Below are 16,854 nucleotides of genomic sequence, written 5' to 3'. Positions count from 1 at the left end.
TACCCAGCTTGTTTTTTCTTTCAAGATAGGGTCTCATGAAGTTGCCGAGGGTCTTGCTAGGTTTCTGAGGCTGGTCTCAAATTTGTGATCTTCCTTCCTCAGCCTCCTGTCGCTGGATTACAGGTATGTACCATCATACCTGACTCCGTGTGCCTGTTTTTATACCCATGCCACACTGGTTTTGTTACTGTAGCTCTCTAGTATAATTTAAATAAGGTATTAAGATGCCTCTAGCAATGAAATACTTTTTAAAAAACCTAGTTGGTCACATTTGGATGATCATAGGGAGTTAATTATCTTAAAAATTGGCAAATAAAGAGAAAGAATTAAGCATTTATCCTACCTTCCCTTTATAAATTCTAGCTTTGGATGAGCAAATAGCAGATAAAAGAAATATTGTTTTATAGACGTATTTTAGAAAATAAATAAAAAAGAAAGGGTTAGATAACCACCAGTTTGTACCCCCTAATGAATCAATGAATGTAGGCAATGAGTACCAGTAACTATTAATATCACAAAAAAAGAGAATTAGGTAACTACACTACATAATGTGTACTCTTGTCAAAGCAATCAACTGTTAGGTGTTACATGCCTGTTTTCCCCAACTTTCTGGCCTCCTTTTATTATGCAATTCTTATAAATAATAAGATAGATCTTTTGGTATTAACATAAGTGACAATTTATTAGTATAACTTATTATGCCAGTTTCATACAAAATAAAAAAGTGTGTATTTGTATATATATAATGAAATTCTGGAGAACTTTCATTTTTTATTTCAGTGTATTATTTCATTATTTATGAGCCGTTATTACTTTAAACAAGAAAAACAGTGTACATTTCCATTTAGAAAATTCTGAATAAGCAACAGGCCAGAGACTGTGCTTGGGATCAAATGAAAGTTTGTAATCCCTGTAAACTGGAACAGTGGTTTATCCTAAAATATCTCTTTGAATACTTGAATTGGCAGCAAAAGGGAAAGAGGTATTAGGGGAAATACTAGAAAGTGAGAATGAAGGCCTCTTACCTTTGATAGGGAAAGAGAGGGGAATGGTTTAGGGGTTAAAAAAATAAAGTTCCTGTTTTTGTATAATTGAGTAGCAGAGTCAGAATTTGAAGAACATAGATTCACCTGAAAATGTAAGGTTACTGGAGTATTGAATTCTTCTTCATTTTTTTCCCCTCCGCATTTCCCCTCTGATTCTTAATTGCACAAAACTTCAATCAAGTGAAAAAGGAGATCCTGTTGGTCTGAATCTTTCATCGTACTTTCACTTTTCAGACAAAGACTCAGGACCAATTGGTGAAAGGAATGATAAAGTGGGGTATTTTTGCATGACAGCTTCTTCTGAGCAAAATAACTAACAAACAAACCAAAAATGTTGCAGAATCAGAGAGTCCCAAGTTGAAAGAGATCTTAAAGATCATTTAACATAATTATCCTATAGGAATTCCAAGTTCAATATTCTTGTCAAACGTGTGGCCTCTGAAATACCAACTGATGAAGAATATATTCCCAATTAGGGTAGCCTGTTCCATCCTTTGTTTAAAAAAATATTTCTTAGTTGTCAATGGATCTTTTATTTTATTTATTTATTTATATGCAGTGCTGAGGATTGAACCCAGGGCCTCACACATGCCAGGCAAGCGCTCTACCACTGAGCCACAACTCCAGCCCCCCATTTCATCCTTGTACTGTTCAGATTATGGGGAAATATTCAGTCTGGATTCTTTGAAAACATTTACCCAGCACTTCTGTTCTTGGAGCTGAAAGAATGGACATTTTTTTAAGATGTCTGAGGTCACCCTCCCAGTTATCTTAACTCCCTAAGGTCACCCTCCCAGTCATCTCAACTCCCTAAGGTCACCCTCCCAGGAATGGGAACAAAGCCCTTAAAGCTGTTCCAAGAAACAGCCCCAGAGAATAAAAGGGTAAATTGAGCCAGATAGCCAGATAGTGATCAAACAGAATGATTACCAGAAACTATTGACCAGAATCTACGCCCTATTGTAAAACATTGTGAAACATGTTGTATGTTATCAGCAAACCCAGACCCCCCTTTGAAATTTCCCGGCAGCTTTGTCCCCCCTTTTCCCCCTTTCATGTGTGACTCCTCCCGATGTGTGGTTTCTGCCTTTATAAACCTACAAGATTTTCTGCTAGGGACTCGACTCCTGGAGTTGGGTCCCAGCGCGCTGGAATAAACACCTCTTGCGGTTTGCATCAAGTGACGCCTCCTGTGGTTGATTGGGGTTGCCGTCCATCCATGGGACAGAGTTGGGGTTTCCTTTTTGGGGGGCCTTACAGAGCCAACATAGCATAGGTCTCAAAACTTTTCTGATCTGGCTTCCAGATAGTTTAAGACAATTCTAAGATCTGCTGCCTACCACCATCATTTGGTCTTCTCTTTTTCTAAGCTAATGAGCTTCTATCCTTCAACTTTTCCTGAAGTTCCTGACATGATTGCCTTCACCCATTCTATCTTTTCTTTTTATTGAGAACAATTTTCATCTCCTAAAAAGCTTATTCAGTAGTTATTATGCTTATTGTCTGTCTAACCTTGTAAAATGTATGTTCTCTAAAGGTAGTCATCTTTTATTTTGTCCATTAACATACCCCAGTGTCAAGAAAACTATCCTGTACTTAATTAATACCTGATAATATTTATTAAATGTTGATTTCTAGTTGCTATTCTTTCCCATGAAAGTGTTCCTTTTTATCTGTGAATTTCTATACATGATAATCCAAGCCAGGTCTGAGCAGTATAGGTTGTTTCTTACTAATTTTACTGTCAGAAGTTAATCCTATTTCAAGATTTCACCAAAGTCTCCAATTAATCTATTGATCATGACTGATGTTTTCATGCCATCCTCTAGTTGTCACTGCTTATAAGTTATGACAAATTACCACAGATAGACTTGTCCTACCTGTCCTGGAAATTTCCACACTCTTTTGGGTCTCAATCACACCTATTCTTCCAAAATTAAGAGGAACTTGTCCTACTTTATTCCTTTAAGGTTGTGATAATGTTATTTTGGGTATTCCTTTTTGTGTAAAATTTGTGCATGTTAACAAAAACCTTGATCCCAGATAATTCAACTAATGGTTAGAATTTTAGGAGATGGGGAAGACCCTCAAGAAAAGTTTTACTGGGCAGAGACAATATTGAAGAGACAATATTCTTTTTGCTTGGAATTCTCACTCTTCGGGAACATGCCATAAAGTCACAAACCTATTCCTAAGTTTCACATACAGCATTTGTATGAAATGCATTCTCCATTTATTCAATAAAACTATTAAATATGTGTTTTTTAAAACTGATAAATATTCAAGGCAAAACTTTTTTAGCATGTAACGCTCTGGAATAAGGTCTGCCTTTCGTCAGAAACAACTGTGTTCATTTATAAACAACTGCATTTAGTTTTATTAGTCTACAAAGAAAAAAAAAGGTTAGAGAAAGTTGTGTTCTGTTCACTCACACCCCCTAATAATTACTATGGTTGGAAAAATACTTATGGCCTTCTTTGGAGCAATACCAAGGAACAGAGCAATGATAAAACAACATAAAATTAAGACAAGGTGGTGGTATAAAAAGTAGGAATGACTAGAAAATTTAAGAGCTGGAATCTAGTCCCTGCTTTACCACTACCTACATGCATGACATGAGCAAACTGCTTCATTTGTCTGTAAAATGTTGAATTTAGAATACATGACATAGAAAGTCTTCTCATTTTTTTAATGTTGGGTTTAATTTTAATACCAAAGTTATACACAATTTTCTAGTATTAGAGTGGTATGCTGGCGACTGTTTAATGATAAATTGTCTGGGTGGGGGAGCTACTTCTGTTTTATTGTAAAACAAAACAATGGCTCAAATATTTCTACCAAGGTCAGTTTTCAGTAGTTGAACAGTCCGCTAGCAAAATTTCCTGAGAATTTAACCATCAGCACTCAGAAGCCAGGAAGTGCAGGTTCCAACACACCACTAGAGATAGGACTCCATTTATTCATGTGACCATTTATTCACTCAACAAACATTCATTAACTATTTCCTCTAAGCAAGACACCAAACTAAATGGAGTATACAATTATGTGTATGACTGGTTCTTGTCCCCAAGGGACTTGGACTCTAGTAAACAGAAAATGAATATGGATAACTACGATGTTAAAGACAGCATGGCAAATAATATAAAGAATGTATAAATAAAGTAGCAAAAATTGGCAGAGAAAAAGACTATTTCCTTCGGAGGTTATATGGGTAACAGGGACCTTGGGAAAGGAAAAGGGAAGATTTCTCTAAAAGAAGAAGGCAATTCAAAGTATCTTTTGTTTAGAAGAGTTATCTAATACAAGTAATACTATATGTTGGGAAAGTAGGAACCTGTGAAGAAATACTTAGAGGAAGCTGGAGATAAAGCAGATAAGAAGTGATTATGAAGCCAGAATTGGGAACAGGTAGTTAGTGTAGAAATAGGGGATCGGGTCAAATCGAGGAAATGGAGGCCATAAAATCATCTGCCTCTGGAAGTTGGAAACTGCCCCTGGAATGAATGGAATGTCAAGGATCTCCGGAACCCATTGATTACCAAATTTACCTGCCTTTATCAAGGACTGCAAGCCAGGAACTGCTAATTAATGCCCCCTGGGCCCTTGCCTGCCTGAATCACCTTGGCCCTCCCCCTGCCCATGGCTTTGCACTTAATGCAAAACCAGGCCTAGTCACGTAGGCAGGAAAGAGAGATAAGGGGAGGAGAGAACTGGAGAACAAAAGAGAATTTAACCTATAAAAGATGTAGGGTGCGCTCACTTCTTGGGACTTTTGAACATCAGCCATGGCCCCCTTCTCCCTGCCGGGAGAAGTCTGTATTATTAGCTTTAAATAAAACCTGCTTAACATGCTTGCCTTGGCGTGCTTCTCTAGTGTTCAATCTTCAACATTAGAAGGAGCAGAACTCGTCACCGGTAAATGGCGGTATCAATTATACATATGGAAGAATAAAAATAGCCAGAAGTCTCAAGCCTCTACCAAGAACAATCTTAAACTGGAGTGAGTACAACTCCATTACAGAGAAATTGAAACACAATTTATGAAATAAGATAGTAAAAGAGCCATTGGTCATTTCAAAGGTACCCACCTACTTTTTATAGTTTAGAATTTTATCCCAGGGTAAAGATGTTACTAGTGAAATTTTGGGTTTATTTCCAGGAATCTGTAAAAAACCAAAGAGATAGAGTCTAGAGATAACTAAAGATGATCCAAAGTTTTACATTTAAGAAAATAGTGATTTCTGGAAACAATAGTCCAGTTAGTGACTTAGATTTTGTGCAATATTCTAAATTTAAACCATGGTTTGGAAATACTTGGAGAAACATGAAATAGAGAAATGGGTATGAGTTAACTAAAACAAGCCATATCAAATGACTTAAATTTCCTTTATGAATTTGACTGGTAAATAGATGAAGTACATCCTCCTTTCATAGGATGTATCCTGATTTCAGGTTCATATTTGACGGTCTCCCATGGTAACAACAGAGCTACAAAACAGAAATGGGTGCCACTTGAGAAGTAAAATGAAATGAATTTGTAGTTGCCTGCATAGTTGTTGATGGGATGTCTAAGAACCTAGACAAAGACCTATATTAATGGGCCACACTTGGCCATACCACTTCAATAGTTTTATCAACAATTTGAGAAAGTCATATAATTTGTATCTACACAATAGATTTTTAAAAACAAAGATGGGAAATGTAGCTAAAATGGTAGCAGAACCAAACCAAACTTTTTTTTTTTTTTCAGAGAAATAACTGGTGTTATAGCTGCAGTGAAAAGAAACAAGGGCTAGGGATGAGGCTCAGTGGTAGAGTGCTTGTCTGGCACACATGAAGCCCTGGTTTTAATTTCTCACACTGCAAAAAAGAAGAAGGAGAAGGGAAGGAGAAGGAGGAGAAGGGGGAGGGGGAGAAGAGAGAGAGGGAGGAGGGGAAGGGGGAGAAGAAGAGAAAAGTCATATTTTAAATAAGGTGTAGTATCTATTAGCTACTCAAATTACATCTGGAGTATGACATTACTTAATCTTTTTGAGCCCATTTTTCTATTTGTAATGCAGAGATAATTATAATGCCTTATTTATGGGGTTGATTATGATAGGAAAATAAGATGATGAATGTATTAAAGAGCTTAGCAAGATGTTTAAAAAGGAAGCACTTGATAAATATTAGCTATAGTAATATCGCCTCAGTTGATAAATTGTAGTGTTCTAAAACATTAAATGACTAAAATAAGTTTTTTAAATTTAAGACTCCCTTTATAGAGGGCATTTTTATTGTAGTAAAGTGTATTTTAAATTTCCAAGGGTGATCTGCAGTTCTAACATTTTAGGTCTTGTTGAACACATTGTTTTACACTGTTCACATTTATCAAAATCACAAAATCTCTTATGTCCCCCTGAGCAGGCTTCAACCTTCCATGCTATAATCTTATTTAGATGGATCACAAATTCTACTGCAAATTTCATAATAACATGGATAAAAGTAAGAATAAGAATCAAGTTTTCCAAATCTGAGGGGCACTTTATGCTCCAAATTTACTACCTATACTTTAAATAAAAATCTTTCTATAAAAATACAAATCATTAAGACATTTTCTCTTTGAGATAAAATAGACTTTTGTTTTTTATTGTTTAGTTCCAACTTTAATCATCAATTTAACAATGAAAACATAATTTTTCTGGAGCATATAGAACTTAGTATTGTTTCCAAAAGGAGAAAATTTAATGGCAAACACTCTCCTCAAAATACCAATCAGTAAATCTCTGGAAACATTTACTTGGTGCCTGTGAGAAACGGACAGCAGGAATAATACTATGATATGTGGGAATTTTCAGAGGCAAAGATATAATTGGTATTTTTAAAGTTCTTGTAGTTTAATAGAGGAAACAATCATCCCTAATTAAGTGCATTGTGGCATATTTCCTATTGAGAGGGATTTAGCATATAGGAGTTCTTTTTGGACATTAGTAATGGCAATTTAGCTCCTGGTGTAAACAGAAGAAATGGGAAGACCAGAGACAATACAGCAAAGGTCACAGAGTCAATAGAGGTAGAAAGGAACCTACACCTAAATTGATTGTAATTTCAAATGTAAGACCATCTCATGACACTACCTTGAGGAAAACATCTCACTGAAATTTCAGACTATCCATGACATTTATTTAATTCTCTCTCCAACCCTTCACCTGCCGCCCCATTCAGTCAATAAGAATGATTAAAACTGAGAAAACAGCAGCACTCTAGCATTATATTTTGTTTTTCTCATTTTAGGGGGATGGCAGCACCTGTGACACCCCAAACTAAATGAGATTTCTAAAAAAAAGAAGAAGGCATAATTATGGTTTTATTGTTCTTGCATATCTGTATTTGTAAATTTCTAATATTCTGCCTCAATCTCTCTTTAAAGGAAATATATATCATTTTTTTTTATTATAGGTCTGACGGATACTTATGATATTCTTCTCTTTCTTGTACATATCTTTTTTTTTTTTTTTTTTTTTTTTTTTTTTTTTGGCAGTACTGGGGAGTGAACCCATGGCCTTTCATATGCTAGGTAACCTCTCTACCACTGAGCTACATCCCAGGTCTGTTGTAAATACTTTAAAAAGTCACATGGTTAAAATAGGGAAGAGGAGGAGGAGGAGGAGGAGAAGGAGGAGGAGGAAGAGGAGGCGGAGAGGAAGGAAGGAAAGGAAAGAGAAGACAAGAAAAGAAAAGGCTCATGGCACTATCACTATCAGGTTCATAACAAAAAATAGCGGGAATACATTTATCATACCTATATCCATACAACCTAACCCACAAAAATGTGTGCACAAAATTTAAAAGAGAGGAACAAAAGCAGTGATCTCCACCAAACCTGAAACACACTCCACTTTCACTTTCTTCAATTTTTATGAACATTTACCCAATAAAAACATTCATATTGCTCTATTGATTTACAAATGTTAAATAAGACCTAATATAAAAGATAAGGATTCAATCAATACCTTACAGTCCCTCCCCCATAGTCACCCAATATTGTTATATAATAATATTTTTAATTAAATCAATGTTTCCTGTTAATTTTGTGATGACTTTACCAGTATGGTTTACTTCTGGCTCAATTAGTCATTATTATGATTACATTTCCTTTCTTATATAATTGTTTTTGTTCCTGAAATGAATAACTGCCTCAGTTTTTTGTTTGCCAAATTTCATATGTCATTATCACTAATTCTTCCCGATTTTCCAACAGAAATAAAAATGCCTAAACTATTTTCAACACAAATATGACAGGTATTCTATCAGGTTCACTGGAAACCCCTCCCTCCCTGTCCCCTGGAGCACTCCATCTGTCCCTTGCTAGTTATGTTGGAACTTCCTTTTGCTTCTTTCCTACACTGATCTGTTCCCTAAAACCTACATCTTTTAAAACCTTATTTTAGTAGATCACATCCTTTAGTAGTTTCTGGAGAGAAGTTATGTGCATGTGAGGGAGGCACATTTTTGATCACTGCATGCCTGAAAAGATCTTTATTCATCCCTCATAGCTTAGCAGAGTTCTGTGTTGAAAATAATTTTCCCTCAATTTTGGAAAGCATTGCTTCATTATCTTCTAGCCACCAGTATTACTGGTGGAAATATGCAACTACTATTAACCACTATTTTTTTCAGTTAATCGATTTGCTTTTCCCTGATCCTTCCTTCCCTCTAACCACCAAGATTTTTAAATCTTCTCTTTATCCCTTGTGTTTTACCATTTTATAATGATGTATCGTAGTATTTGTTGTTGCCTTTTTTCCTTCATTGTTATGGGTACTCAGCAGGCTGTGATAGTCTGGAAACTCATGTTCTTCAGTTGTCAGACATGTTCTTAGCTGTTTCTTTTTTTTTTTTTTTTCCGGTGCTGGGGATTGAACCCAGGGCCTTGTGCTTACAAGGCAAGCACTCTACCAACTGAGCTATATCCCCAGCCTGGTAACTGTTTCTTTAATAATTTCCTTCCCTCCATTTCTTCCCAGTTTCTAGAACTCTGATTAATTTAATGTTGGACCTTATGGATTGACCCTCTCGTTATCTTCTCATTTTCTATTTCTGTTCTTTTGTTCTATTTTCTGAGAGATTTTCTCAAATTTATATATTAAGACGTATGAATTATTTATCTTTGCTACTACATTTGTAATTTCCCAGAGCTATTACTTATTCTGTTTCTTTCTGGAGCATCTTGCCTTTGCCTTATGGATGCATTATTTTCTACTATCTCTCAGAGGATGCTTATTGTCTAAAATAGATGCTTGTCTGTCTCCTTGAGTTTCTTTTTTCTTTGCCATTTCTATTTGATGTTATTTTTCTTGGTGAAGGTATATATTAAGTATCTGGTACTCCTTTGCTCTCCCTTCATATTTAAGAGTGAGTCACCAAATAGTTACTTGCAAGCTCTGTATTAACAGAAGAATCTGTCACTTGGTGAGTTTCCTTGTAGGATAATAAAGTGGGGACCCAGGTACTTTTTAGGGAACCCTCAACTATTAGTATCTATAGAAGTTCCCTCTGGGATTATTCAATTTTAAGTTCCTAAAATTATCTCTGATATCCTACCTGGGGAATATAATCCTTGCTATCTGCTTATTTTGCTTAGAGCAAAATACAGCATCTGCTTCCTCCAATTCCTGACATTCTAATATTCTACAACATGAATCTGCTTGTTTCTTCTTAGCATATTCTTGGTATATCCCTTTGAAAACATTTAGAACTCAGTTTTCTCAGTTTAACTATGGCTTTCTATTTTCTAAAAATGTGGTGCTATCCTCCATTGGCTATTATCTTCTTTTTTACTTTCTTTGTCCTTGTAGGCTAGTAACTTTAAAAATATTAACTCCCTGTCATTTTAGTGATTTGGGGGTGTGAATAGGCATAAACTTATGTGTTTAATCTGTTCAGGCATAGCCAGAGTGTAATATGCTCACTCTTTGCTCCAAAAAAATTAACAAGGTCCGAATCAGAAAATGCAGAGAAAAATTCCCATGAGGCTGAAAAACCAAGAGTCTGAGAACTGCAGTATCTCTGTCCAAGTTCTGTTATTATTTATTGGTTACATGATGTTAAATTTTCTGACCACTTGTTTCTTCATGTGCAAAGAGATAATAATCATCTCTACATGATCTCTTTTACTTGTTTGATGTAGAAAGATAATTGATATAAATGTACAAATATACATCAAATGTATATCATTTATCATAGATGTTACATAGTACATATGTGTAGTCAAATATATTTTGAGAAGCAGTAAAACATAGTAGAAAGAGTATGGATATCAGAGTCATACAGATCTGGACTTGAGTTCAGTCTGTCATTCATTATGTGGTCCTGGTTTGGTGACTTTGTCTTTCTAAGCTTTATTTTTTCCTTTTTTAAAATGGGTAAAATATTATTAACCTGACAAGACTGCTATGAATACCAAATGAGGTAGTGCTATGGGTCTGACTCTTAACTGGTACCCAACAGATATTATTTCTTCCTTTAGCCCCCTAATTCTGGACTAGCATTCTTATATTAACAAGAAAATCCTGAGCTGTATTTCCTCAGTTAATGCTAAACTGCATGGATAATTAGCATCTTACATCATTAATAGGCTTCATAAAAGATGTTTATTTGCCGCTTTCCTAGAGCTGAATTATAAGGTGAACAGCTCAAATTGAAAGGGTTCAGCATACAAATCCTTTGAGGTGGTAACAAGCTATTGCTGAGGCATCTTCAAGAACGTTTTGTTATGAAATAAGACGCGAAACTAGTAATGAATATCAAGAGACTAGGAACTCCGGAATACTGGGAAAAGTATCAATCAAAATGCTGTCTTAAGAATTGTTTTGTTTTTTATATGAGTTTCACATACACCCAGAACTGGCAGGCTTTATTGTCCTGAAAAGATGAAGGAACAGGGACACTGAGTAAAGAAGGAACTTGCTCAGGATTCACTAGTTACCAGGGAACAATAGAGAACTCCAATTGTGGCCTTTGGATGCCCTGTTCAGTATCCTTTTAAAAAAATTGTGGAAAAATACATGTATCATGCCATTTTTAACCATTTTTAAGTTGTGTACAGTTGAGTTGTGTTACATTTACATTGCTGTGCAACTAACTTCCAGAATTATTTTAATCTTGCAAGGCTGAAATTCTAGGCCCATGAAACAACAATTCCTCTCACCCCTGCTACCATCATTCTACTTTCTGTTTCTATGAATTTTACTATTATAGGTACCTCATATAAGTGAGATAATATAGTATTGTCATTTTATGACTGGCTTATTTCGCTTAGCATAATGTCCTCAAGGTTTATCTATATAGTAACATATGTCATAATTTCCTTCTTTTTTAAGTCTAAATGATATTCCACTGTATGTATATTCCACATTTTGCTTAGCCATTTGGTGATGGGCACTTGAATTGTTTCTACTTCTTGGCTATTGTGAATAATGCTGCTATAAACTTGGGTGTACAAATACCTCTTTAATACTCAGTTTTCAATTCTCTGGAATATATACCCAAAAGTAGAATTGTTGGATCATATGGTTATTGTATTTAAAGTTTTTTGAGGAACTACCACACTGTTTTTCACAATGGTTGTACCATTTTACATTCCTACCAACTGAGCACAAAGGTTCCAGTTTCTTCACATTCTTACTAACACTTGTCGTATTTTGGTGTGTGGGTGTTTTGCTTTTGTTTTTATGGTAGCCATGCTAATCACTCTACCACTGAGCCACAAACCCAGTTCTAATCTGAGAAATTTTAAAAACATAAAAACATAAAACATAAAAGCTAGAGAGAAAAAAAAGGGATCTCATGAAAGTAGAAAGGAGACCAGTAAGAGAGGAAGGGAATCAGGGAGACAGAGGAGGGGAGAGCAAGAGAAGGTTCTGGGAAATGAAATTGATCAAGTTATGGTATGTGCATATGCAAACATGCCACAATGAAATTCATTATTCTGTATAATTATTACACACCAATAAAAATATTTTTTAAAGGAAAAGGCTATACAGGTGCAGTGGTGCATGCCTATCATTCCAGTGGCTCAGAAGGCTGAGGCAGAAGGATCACTAGTTCAAAGCCAGCCTCAGCAAAATTGAGGCACTAAGCAACTCAGTGAGACCCTGTCTCTAAATAAAATGCAAAATAGAGTTGGGGATGTGGCTCAGTGGCCAAGTGCCCCGGAGTTCAATTCCTGGACCTCCCCTGCAAAAGGAAAAGGTTATAAAGAGGAATTGGTATGTAAAAACATTTTAAAAGGGAAGGCTTAAATTATAACAGGAGAGAGGAAAAGTTTCATTTTTATTTTAGTTATTAATTCATAATTCTTTCAACAGACATTTATTGAGCTCCTAATAAATATTAGGCACTGTGTTAGGTGTTGATATCACAATGTCTTTCAAGAGCCAGGGGAAAGGATTGGCAATTGATAGTGAGAATACAAAACATTTTTAAAAACAGTGACAATCCAAGGTATTAAGTATATATAAGGTACAATGAATCACTCCTTTGAGAGCCTGCTGATCTGTCACAAAGAATGTCATTACCTTCTTTTCCAGTGAATCATAAAGGGAATATGTAAAACACATTTCTTTCCTGACTGTGTTAACACTCTATTATTCCAAACAGAATATAGCTGGAAAACTTCCCATTCTCCCTTTGGAAGGAGGCTGTGCTCAAGAAGCTAAGACTGTTGGCAAGTTAGTTATTATTACTCATATCTCTCACCTCATATGGGTTTTAGCATTCACAAACATGTGCCAGGTGTTGGGAAAGCAGAGAAAGTTGAGTAAGACACAGATTCTGCCCTCCATGATCTCAAAGACTGCTACACTATGATATGGTAAGGATTGTGATAGAGTAGTAGAGAGAAAACAAGTAGGAAATCAAAGCCTTTTTTTATTTTAAAGGATGAAAGGAGTTCATCAGATGGAAAAAGGAGGGAAGGACAATCTAGCCAGGGGAAATAGTATGGAAAAAATTAAAGAGCACATGTTCCTGAAATATTAAGGGATATACTGCAACTAGAACTTAGCATGTATGAATGGGGGATGGTAAGAAAGGTATGTAGTAAAATCGTGAAGGGAGCTGGAGAGAGACTTGGGCTAGCTATTATTCTGAAGGTAACAGAATTAATTGATTTTTTTTAATCCAGAGAACAGCATAATTAGATTTGTTTTTCTTTAAGAAACTTTATGGGCTACATGGAGGATGAACTGGAATTACAAGATGTCAGAGGAGGAGGTTAACTGGCTAACCAAATAATCTCAAGGAACTTTTGGTAGAATATCAGAGTTCAGGATCTCATATTTGGTCTCCAAAATTAGAAATCTGATTTTCTTAATGCGTGTAGTATAGAAAACATACTTGAGGATAGACTCACAATAAAAAAAATGCAAGAGAAACTGTGGTACAAATATATATAATCTTAATTTACTAATACACATTCATTCATTCATTCAGCAAATACTTATAATCTACTTTGTGCTAAGCATTGTTCTAAAAAGCTAAGATATAACTGATGAACAATTTTCTATCCTCACAGTTACAGTCCAATGTGAAATACATTTTTCCAGTAATTTTCCAGACTAGAATATTTGTTTGATGTCTAAATCTTTTCCTTCACAGAATGAAGGTGCCAAGAAAACAAAATACTATTTGGTAAATCATCAGAAAAAATGAGGTTGTGTGATATGAAGGTCTATTTATTTCAGGCCACAGGTAAAGCATAAGAAATGATCTATGCTCTAGAATAAGTGTACCTCTCTAATGACTAACTTAACAGTGTTCTTTGGATTCATAATTTCTCTATCTTTAACATGCTAGATGTAAAACATGGCCAAATCCATGTTTCTCCTCTTTCTGAATTTCAGGTGTCCAGTTTTAATTCCAAAACATACTGTAATACAATTAATTTTAATTATGGTAGCTTAGGTCAATTTTGCCATGTATGATTAAATAAAAGCTTCAACTTCAACTATTTCATAATAAGAATCATAATTCTGGACTACTAGATTTTCATAGATTAATTCAACAGATATTCTCAAATATGTGTTAATTGTCTATGATGAGCTAGGTCCTCTGCTAGGTGCTGGGACTATTAGAGTGGATAAGACATATTCTGTACCTACTCTCAAAGAATTTCTATACATTCTAGTAGTAAAATAAGATTAAGAAAATCACAAGCAAATAGCAGATCAATAAATTAAACAATGTGGTAAGTGTTGTGAAGGGACAAGAGGAAAATATTACAGTATTCAGGAAAAATATGACAATTGCTTGGATTAGGCTAGTGAGTGGAGACAGAGAGAAGTTGTTTGTATTTCAGATTTATTAATACTTGATAATGAATTGGAAGACAAAGGTAGAGGAAAGGAATGAATTAGGGTAACTCCTGGGTTTCTGATATATGTAACTGAGTAGAGAACATTGCCATTAACTGATATGAAGAAAATTAAATGTGGGAAATAATAAAATTCTTTTTAAATCTCTGTAAGACAAGCAAATGTAAAGTAGGCATTTGGATATGTGAGACTAGAACTCAGAGAGGTCTGGATTGGAAATATAAATTTGGGAATTGTTAACATAAGGATGCCATAAAATATAGTATTTCCTGGGCAACTTTCTTAGAATTGGTGATTCATAAATCTCCTCAGTGACACACTTAAAGACAATTTTAAGTCATTTTTATATATCATTAATTTAATAATTAAGAATTTATTCCTATTAATCTAGTTCTCAAAGGATAACCCTAAGCAAGACTTCTTTAGGGAAAGCCTCATTACACCTTCTGAAGTCAACTACATCAACCCAAAGATAAATTTAATTTTGGAGTTATTAGATGCTTTTCATTAATAACTACTATGACTTTCTTTTCCTCACTAAAGCTAACTTTTTAAGACCCCATGTAATGAAAAACTCAAAAAGGGTTGAGTAGATCTAGTTTTATTAGAATTTTAGATCTGGATGTTTATTAGAATTTCTATCTTAATTATTTTTTTCTGTAAGCTAAATATTATCCATGAAGTATGGCCTTGTTTACCAAGTAAAAAGAGTATTAGACCAAGAATCATTAGATCTGGGTACTAGTTCAAGTACTGTCACTACTTAACTTTAAGTCACAGTCTGTACAGGCTTGCTATTTTATGGGTTAAACGAAGAGACTATAGAATATTTTAAAGCCAATGAAGACACATAATTTAGCATACAATTGAAGGAATATCATCTTTAGCTTACTATTAGGTAGTTGAAGATCTGGGGTGGTGCTAAACAGAAAGAATGATCCAGAGTGAAGATCCCTGTAGGCTATTTCCAGATTTCTCAGTATTTTTTGTGGACTCCATAATTTTGCTTCTGTATCTATAAAACAGAAAAATCACAATGATTTCCTTCACAGGTATGAGATGAAAATTAAGAAACATCATACGCCTTGCAGAGATTCCGATGAAAGATGTTATAAAAATATAAGTGATTACTTGTGTTAATGCTAAGTAGACTCTATTTCTTAGAAAACCTGAAAAAACTTAGCTATCATTGCTTTGTGACTCTGGCCAGCTTACTAGGCAATCTTGACTTTTCCAGGAACACAAACTACTACCTTGGAAGAAGCATGATATCTCTGAAGGAAGACTTCTTTCAAGTAGCCAGTTCAAGGAGGTTATAGCTGGTACCATGCTGTAAAGGAAAAGAAATACTTTCACAAAGCAATTAAGACTCTTTGCTAAGCATACCAGCATTTTCCAAATAGGGAGTAGAAGTACAATAAAGCTTCAGTAGGACTTTCTTAGTGTTTTTGCTAGTGTGAACTAACTTTGCTACTATGAACTGAGTGATGTTAAGGGTAAATTCCTTTTACATTCCTTTTCTCCATCTTTATCTCTTCTCAGTTCTCCCTGTTTTTTTTTTTCCCACTTGATTTTTTCCCCCTTTCTCTGTGTTCATTTTCCTAGTAGAACAGACTTTTCAAAAACTTAGTACACAGTGTCCTTCTCTCCTCTTCAAGGCCTCCCCATTCAAAGTTATTTGGGACTGTTAGGCCCGAAATGTTTGTTTTATTTCAAAAGACCCAGAAAGAGATAAATGGCATATACCAGTGCTTCTCAACCAGGGGTGACTTTGTCCTTCAGGGTACATTTGGCAATGTGTGAAAGTATTTTTTTGGTTTTCATGATTAGAGGGAGGGTCCTATTAGAATCTATGAATACAGGCCATGGATGCAGTCAAATATCCTACAGTGCAGATCACCACTCCATAATATAGAATTGTTGGTCCAAAATATCAATAGCACTGCTGTTGAGAAACCCTGATATGTACAGATATCAGTAGCTGAAGATGATAACTGAGATTTGATGGCAGCAATTTAGGGTCCTTAAGAACTTAGATTCTCAAAGTGAAAAAGGGACAGTCACCAGCATCAGATTGTCTGGTCTTGGATTCCCAGGTTTCCTGTTTTGCTGACTATATATGACTTTAATTATTCAAGGCAACAAAAGCAGTGTCCTCATCTGGAAAAAGGGTCTAATAAAATACCCATTTCACTAAGCTAGTAAGCTCCTTGGAGTCAAGAACCAGTTATGCTTAGATTAGAAAGAAGTATCCAATAGGGAGTACTAAATATTTGTGGATTATTAAACACCAGTTGTTTTGAGGACTAAAGCAGAGATCATATATTACATAGTATGGGGCATAGTGAGGAGAAAAGTAGTCCCTGATAGTGGGGGCCTAGGCTGGCACCATACCTTGCATATGCTGACCTGTTGAGTTAAACAGTTTCACAAAACACCAACATCAGATAAGG

The 16,854-nt window shown here is 35.2% G+C and overlaps 1 long non-coding RNA gene across 1 annotated transcript in view; it reads right to left on the bottom strand.

Moving 5' to 3' along the window:
- Window positions 1–16,854, bottom strand: part of LOC306654612 — a 62,017-nt gene that overhangs the window by 43,954 nt on the left and 1,209 nt on the right. The window contains exons 2-3 of the long non-coding RNA XR_013761989.1: window positions 15,655–15,731; window positions 15,294–15,416 (exon numbers count right to left, since the gene is read on the bottom strand). This is a non-coding gene — a long non-coding RNA (uncharacterized lncRNA). The remainder of the gene's footprint in view (window positions 1–15,293; window positions 15,417–15,654; window positions 15,732–16,854) is intronic.

This window comes from Sciurus vulgaris, assembly GCF_902686455.1.
Source record: "Sciurus vulgaris genome assembly, chromosome: 2".
Lineage (NCBI taxonomy): Eukaryota > Metazoa > Chordata > Mammalia > Rodentia > Sciuridae > Sciurus > Sciurus vulgaris.
This window is presented reverse-complemented; position numbering and strand designations above follow the sequence as displayed.